Source organism: Arachis hypogaea, chromosome 9, assembly GCF_003086295.3.
Source record: "Arachis hypogaea cultivar Tifrunner chromosome 9, arahy.Tifrunner.gnm2.J5K5, whole genome shotgun sequence".
Lineage (NCBI taxonomy): Eukaryota > Viridiplantae > Streptophyta > Magnoliopsida > Fabales > Fabaceae > Arachis > Arachis hypogaea.
In genome coordinates this window covers 74,813,536-74,821,428 of record NC_092044.1, presented here as the reverse complement: position 1 = coordinate 74,821,428, position 7,893 = coordinate 74,813,536, and the positions used below count along the sequence as shown (strand labels likewise).

Sequence of the window (7,893 nt, the reverse complement as noted above, 5' to 3'; positions counted from 1 at the left end):
AACAACAATAGTTCCAGTATACGTCTCTCTCTCTCTCTCTCTCTCTCTCTCTCTCTCTCTCTCTCGCTCTCTCTCCACACATATCTCTTTTAGTTTAATCGATTGAAGAAGCTCACATAATCATTTTCTTCTTTTCATTGTTTTTGTAGTTTCGAGTTCCATCATGTCGAAAGACAAAAACTCTACCTATTTGTCGTTCACCATCAAATACCTCCTAGGTTTGATTTAAATTGTTGTTTCTTTTTTGAGTAGTCATAATTTAGCAATGTGATTTTAGTATTGCATTCTTAGGTTTGTGTTTTGTTGTTCTATTTTGTGTTTGGGAGTGCTTAGTTGCCAATATTTGAACACACACTACAACAGAAGCGGAGGATAGCGACAGATTATTAGTGTCTATTTTGATAGCCGCCACTATGTGCCAATTTAACGTTGATTCAGGCTGCGATTTTGAGAAGAGCAATGGTATACTTTGATTTTGTAGTGATTTTACAAAACCCGCCGCTAACCTGACTCTTTTAATCCATTAAGGGTTCAGTCTCAACTTGCCCTCTTTTTGTTTCATTCTATGTTTCACTCTCCCTATATTTGCTCATTCCTCGACCTTTCTCACCGTCGTCCCTGGTTGTTATCTACTCCGACCTTTATCCCAAACTTTTATCGGTGCTACTTCTACCAATGTCGAGCTCCTCTATTTTGTCTCTTCTTCCGGATCTACTCGCCATCTCGTTCTATGTGTGCGTTGTTCAAATCTGCTATAGATGCGTGAGCATCCTACTTCTGTCGTCGCCTCCAGTCCATGTCATCGCTAACCTTTCACTGTCACCATCCATCACTGGTTCTGCTCCTTTTTCCTTTTTTTGTTTGTTTGGGTATTTGCTTTCTTATTTTGTCTTCTTTTTTTCCTAGGTCATTGAATTGATTTTTTCACATTGCTAGAGTAGAAAAACAAGACAAATTCTTGAAATTTGTCTAATTATACTAGCTAATTGTGTTTGTTACAAGCCCAATTTCTATTTTAGCTAAGGTTCTCAAAACCAAATAAATGTTGTGGTGAAAGCTATCAAAACCGGGTGAATGTGATCTTGTTGTTCGAACCTATATATGAATCAACAAAGGTATGTCTTCTAATTTGCCTTTTAATCCCTACAATAATGGTTGCCTAGTGTTATCAATTCACTTCATTTTGGGATTTTTATTTTGTACTCTTTATTTTTCTCCAAAATTGCTATATTTTATTATAGGAAATCAAGCATGTGTTTCTTTACAAAGACTTGTTTATCTTACTTCTTTAAATAGATAAAATTAAACATGAGGGATTTGAAGAGGAATTGTTATGGTTTTGGTTCACAATAATGATATGAGCACTACGAAAGCTTGCTAATTATTATGCTTGTAATAGCGTACTTAGACTTGCTACTTATCTTGTTATTATATGCTAAATGGTTGCAACCTTATTAAGAATTAGATGTGTAACACCCTTACTGTCAGAATGTCATGTTTCTGGCTATGCAACTCTGATAGCAAGAATATTACATCGACTTACATATATTTAATAATAAAATATGAGCCTTTAACGTGAAGCCATATCACTGTTTTCTTTAAAAAACCGAAAATACTTTTTATTTCAATCAATCATGCATATATAACCCAGTTCAAATACAAAACTTCTTATATAAGTAATTTACAAATATACATACATACATATCATTACAACTCCTATCCCTCTTATAAATATAATAATAAAGGTGAAGAAAAACTATAATTGTATATATAATAACATAGAATACAATTAGATGATAAAAAAACTCCTTATAACTTTTCATCCATCCTGAAAAGAAAAATCTGTAGGGGGTGAGAACATCGTCCTCACTGGTTCTCAGTAGAGGGTTTTTAAGAATTGTTATAAGAGGATATTTAAAAGAAAACTATTTTTTGATTTCAATGATCATCGCTCGTCTTATGAATCTTTTTAAAACCCAACTGTTAATCATCCAAAAACCCAAACCTTTTTGAAAACCATTAGTTAATAACCCAAAATCCGAATTCATATTTTGAATTTACAAAAACTTCAATTATCCATTGCTCAAAATTATCCATTGCATGGAGATACATTATCAAGTTATAAGCCGCTTTTAAATTTCTTCAAATAATTGTTGAAAATTTTCCAATTTCCATATAGTTTTTGATGGGTTAGTATTTGGGCAGATCGGGCTTCTCGAGCATATACTTACTTTGTACCTCGTGCTTAAGTCTTTGTAAATTTCTATTGTGGGGAGTATCTATATTGATATAAATTCTGCAATTGATATAGTTAAAGAGTAGTTACATTTTTATATTAGTTAGTTAATCTTTATCCTTTTTTATCTTGTTTTTTGTAAGGTAAGTATGTGATGTATCTATATATATCATCGTTGTTACTCATACTGATAAGAACGTTAATAATACACTTCATCTCATGCAATCTAGCTTAGTCTCATCTTCTCTACTCACTAATTCTCTGTTTTCATATCATCTCAGCAATTTTCCAAAGGATGAAGAACTATACCGTTAGTTTTCTTTCATATAGAATTTAATCACTTCATTCTACTTTTTTGATATTTTAGTGTTCTAACATTGCAAAATTTTTCATTTTTGCTTATGGCAGATATATGCAGTGTCAATCACCATTCGTATTGTGGTAAATGTAGAAACAAGGTGAACAACCAAAAAATTCACTTACATAACTAATTAAATAGTTCATATAATTTTATTTGATTTACTTCTTATTTTGTAGTTTGATTTCATGTTTAGTGCATTGATTTGGAAGTTTGATTTTGCACCCTTTATGGTGTTGATCATGGCCATACTAAATGATGGTAAGATAATATTGTGCAGAATGACCTTCATATAGTTTGCCTAGACTGTTGTGTGATTTTTCAACTTAATTTTCCTTCACCATCATCCCTTTAGGTACCATTATGAGAATATCCAAGGATAGAGTGAAACCACCCCCAACAACCTGATAGCTGGAAATTGAGGGATATATTAGCTACTGGTATTGTGCTTGGAAGTTACCTGGCTCTAATGATAGTAGTATTTTTCTGGCTTATGAAGGGCATTGACTTCTTCTCGATAATCAATTTAATTTCACATTTCATTTAGTATATTTGGTTGTAGATAGAAACTGGTAGGGATGAGCTCCATTATAAAATTATAGATTAGATTCATTTATGAAAGTTCACATGTTATCACCTACTAGTGAAAATTGTGATAGTTATGAACACTAACTTTCTGTTGTTGCAAGACAAGTTTGGTGTAAGTTCTCTGAGACATAGCCCTCCAGAAAAGATGGCAGCCCTTTATCTACAAGTCAGAATTATTAGTCGGGCACTAATTTTCGTCACTAGGTCTTGCAGTTGGTCCTACATTGAAAGACTTGGTCTTTTTCTACTGGGTTCTTCCATGATTGCTCAGCTGGTAATCTTAATTCTCTTTGTTCTTCTCTCAGCAACCTAATATGTAAAGATATGTGTTGACTTAGTTTTCTTCTATTCTAACTGAAAAACTTTCTGTAATTGGCAGGTGGCAACTGCTCTTGCAGTATATGCTAACTAGAGCTTTGCAAGAATCAAGGGAATCGAATGGGATTGGGCTGGTGTAATCTGGCTCTATAGTTTAGTGACCTACGTGCCTCTTGATTTGCTTAAATTTGCAATCCACTATACTCTTAGTGGCAACGCCTGGGATAATCTTTTGGATAACAGGGTTAGTTTAGTTCCTTTTTTGTGATTATATATCTATCTATTTTTTATTTAGTATTTTTTTATGTTAATATCTCAAGTTTAATAAATACGATGTAAAGAAAATAGGTTATAGTAAAGAGAAATAGTATAAACCATTTATGTAGTTAATTAGCTTTTTTAAGCTCTTGTATGAAAACCGTGGCATTTTTAAAGAAAACCCACATAAATTTGCAGCGGTTTTAAAATCGCCGCAGTTTTTTTTAAAATCCACTAACGAAAATAGCGGCGGTCTGCAACCACTGCAAAATTAATTATCTAATTTGCTGCGGTTGTGCCAGCGGTTCATTAGAACCGTCGCAAAATCAAATCTCCACGCTCTAAACCCCAAAAAAACCACTACTATTTCCCGGTTACCTTATAGTGATAGGCATCTTATGTCTATGTGTTTTCCTCTGATGATTATTGAAGAAGTGTTACTAATGGTGAGCTTAAAAAAAAAGATGAATGATGAAAAAAAGATATTACAAGGTGCTGCACTTGCTCTATTCTGTTTATTTTTAAGAACATTGTCTTACTCCTCTACAAAATCAGTTGTTTGAGTTATGTTCAGTTTATTTATCAATAAAAAATTTGGAAATATTGGTAGTGCACTAATTATATATAACTAATTCACATGAATTAATTTTTATGGGAGAATTTATTTCTGTCAGTTCTTCACAATGCACATTCATGTATGGCATTTTACTAAGCTAATGAAAAGCTTTCTTTTAGTTTAATCAAAATGTATTCTTATTTCATTTATTTATGTATTTTTTTCACATTTGTGTCAAAATATGGAAGATTTGGCACATTGTTATGGTTATTGAACTTTTGTGTTGGACCATAGTAGCAATCAAACTTTGAAGCTCGTGACTGACTTTGTCCATCACCACTGCAAACAAAAATACTTACTTGTCTGATCTGATGTTGATGTAAGAGAAGGCATTGCCATATACATTTACAAACTTTCAACATTTTAGTATTCTTACTTATTTGGTAAATTGAACTTTTACTCTTGGTTGACTTGCAATGTTCCCTTAGTAATTGTTGTCTGAGTTCTATTATATAAGTATAGGTTAAATTACACAGTTGGTCCCTACACTTTTAGTGAAATTACAAATTGGTCCCTATACTTTAAAAGTTTGTAATTGGATCCCTAAAGAAAATTAAAATTTGTAATTTAGTCTCTGCCATTCAAAAAGTGTTTGATTTAACAGAATATTCTCAACATAATCTCTATTTTAACAGAATCTTCTCAGCATATGCTGAAAATATTTTGTCAAATCAACACTTTTTGAATGGTAAGGACTAAATTATAAATTTTAATTTTCTTTAGGGACCCAATTACAAACTTTTAAAGTGTAGGTACCAATTTGTAATTTCACTGAAAGTGTAGGGACCAACTGTGTAATTTAACCATGAGTATATTGCTTTTGTTGTCTACAACTTCTTGTTGGGCTCTTTTCTCTCTTTTGTGAGGCCTAAGCCCAATTTTTTGGGTGTCTCTTTTGCACTCATTGAGTTACAATCCTAATCAGATTTTGGGGTCATTGTGAGGTAGAGAGTGTAGCCATCAAAGTGAGAGAGAAGAGGGAAAACAGAATTCTCATTTTTATGCAAAGTAGCAAATTTCAAATAGAAGTTTCTCATTTTGTTCACCGTTGGATCGGCTTGAAATTTAAACTGTGTATTTCTATCATCTAGTTCTTCATTCTGGACGGTGAAGTTATTGATTGGAAGTCTGCAGTGGAAAAAATTGGCTTTGAAAGAGAGAAAATAGGTTTTCCAATTTTACACAAAGCAGCATTCTTTGAACAGCAGTTTCTCATTCTTTCACTGTTGGATTGACCTAAAATTTTGATTGCTGATTCTTCTCATCTTGTTATTTATTCTGAAAGGTGGAGATTTTAATTAATGGTCTTCAGAGAAAGAAATAAGCTTCGAACAACAGCTCTATTTTTTGGATATTTTTTATCTTCTTGCTTCGCATTTGTAAGCTTTGGTGCTTTGATATTTTAGCTAGTTATATGCACGTTTTTGTGCTTTGTTTGAGACTCTCTTGTACCTCATTTTATTATAGTGGAGCTATTTTATTGGTCTGGATTACTCATAGTTTTTACCTCTCACATTGAGAATGTTTTCCACATTAAAATCTTGATGTGCTCTTGTGATTGCTTTACTTGCTATATTTTCTTGTTCATAGTTGCTGCCATATTGTGTTGTGAGTACTTCCATATTGTTCTTGTATTGAATATTTGTGTTGTTTCCACTGCTGGGCTCTTTCATACTAGCATCAGAGCTTGTTGGTACTTTTTTCGGCTTGTGATTTTGTGAACAATGGAAGCTAATACTAATACCAGTAGGATGATTATTCTTAATTGTCCTAATTATGATTTGTGGAAGTCAAAGATGAAAGACTTGGTTTATGTCAAGAATTTTCATCAATCAGTTTTTGGTACAGAGAAGCCTAATGATAAATTTGATGGCGATTGGACTTTGTTGCATAGACAACTTTGTGGATATATTAGGCAGTGGGTTGACGATAATGTGTTGAGAGACACATTCTCGGACCTTTTGGATTAAGCTTGAACAGTTGTATGCTCAAAAAACTGGGAATAACAAGATGTTTTTTTATCAAGCAGTTGTTGGCTTTGAAATATACAGATGGAACATTAATGACCGATCACTTGAATAACTTCTAAGGAATTATGAATCAGTTATCTCCCATGGATATCAAGTTTAATGAAGAGGTTCAAGGATTGTTACTTCTTAGCTCCTTACCAGAATCGTGGGAAATTCTCAAAATGTCATTGACCAATTCTACTCCTGATGGTGTAATCTCTATGGATCTTGCCAAGAACAGTATTTTGAATGAAGAAATGAGAAGAAAGTCACAAGGTACATCAACTACACATTCAGATGTTCTTGTTTTTTAGTCTAGAGGGAGAAACAAAAGTCGAGGTCCTAAAAGTAGAGATCAAAGCAGAAGCAAGTCTCGAGGAAAGTATAAAAATATTAAGTGTCATCATTGTGGTCAAAAGGGACATGTGAAAAAATTTTGTTGGTAGATAAAGAAGGAGAAAGCCAAGGCAAGTAAAGACAATAGCACAAATAAAGATGGTGGTAGCAATGAAGACAAGGTTAATATAACTCATGATGATTTTTTCTTGTTGAGGAGTTTGAATTTGTTAGCCTAGTTAATAATATCACTAGTTGGGTGATTAATAGCGGTGCTTTTATTCATGTTACATCTAGGATGGATTTGTTTATATCTTATATTCCTGGTGATTTTGGTGATGTGAAAATGGTTCATCAAGGTGTTGCAAAATGTGCCGGTGTTAGACAGGTTTACTTAGAAACCTTCAACGGTACCAAGTTGACTTTGAAGCGTGTGAAGCATATTCCAGATATTTGAGTACTTTCTATTGGTAAGTTGTGTGATGAAGACATGGATAGTTCATTCTCTCGTGATAGTTGGAAGCTCACCAAGGGTTCCATGGTTGTTGCTAGAGGTACTCGACACTCTACTCTTTATTTAACTCAAGAAAAGATTGTGAAAGATGTTGTTAATGTTGCTGAGTATGTTGATGAAACTGATTTATAGCATAAAAGATTATGTCATATGAGTGAGAAAGGCATGAATATGTTATCCAAGAGAAATATTTAATCTGGTTGCAAGGTTGCTTTGCAAAAGTGCAATCATTGCTTTGCTGGAAAATAAAACAGAGTTTCTTTCAAGAGCAATCCACCTTTAAGGAAGCTAGAGATACTTGACTTGGTGCATTCTGATGTATGTGGGCCGATGAAGACAAGAACACTTGGAGGGTCTATCTATTTTGTAACCTTTATTAATGACCATTCTAGAAAATTATGGGTTTACACCATGAAGATCAAAGATCAAGTTTTGAATGTGTTCAAGTAATTTAAAGTTTCTGTTAAAAGAGAAACTGGGAAGAAGTTGAAATGCATTCATACTGACAATGGTGGTGAGTACTCAGGTCCATTTGATTCTTATTGTAAAGATCATGGTATAAGACATCAGAAGACTCCTCCAAAGGCTCCTCAGTTGAATGGCTTGGCTTAAAGGATGAACAAAATATTGGTTGTTGAAAGAGTTAGGTGCTTATTGTCA

The 7,893-nt window shown here is 33.3% G+C and overlaps 1 pseudogene; it reads left to right on the top strand.

Moving 5' to 3' along the window:
• Window positions 1–675: 675 nt before the first annotated feature.
• On the top strand, window positions 676–7,176 carry LOC112709222 (ATPase 5, plasma membrane-type-like; annotated as a pseudogene).
• Window positions 7,177–7,893: the final 717 nt, after the last annotated feature.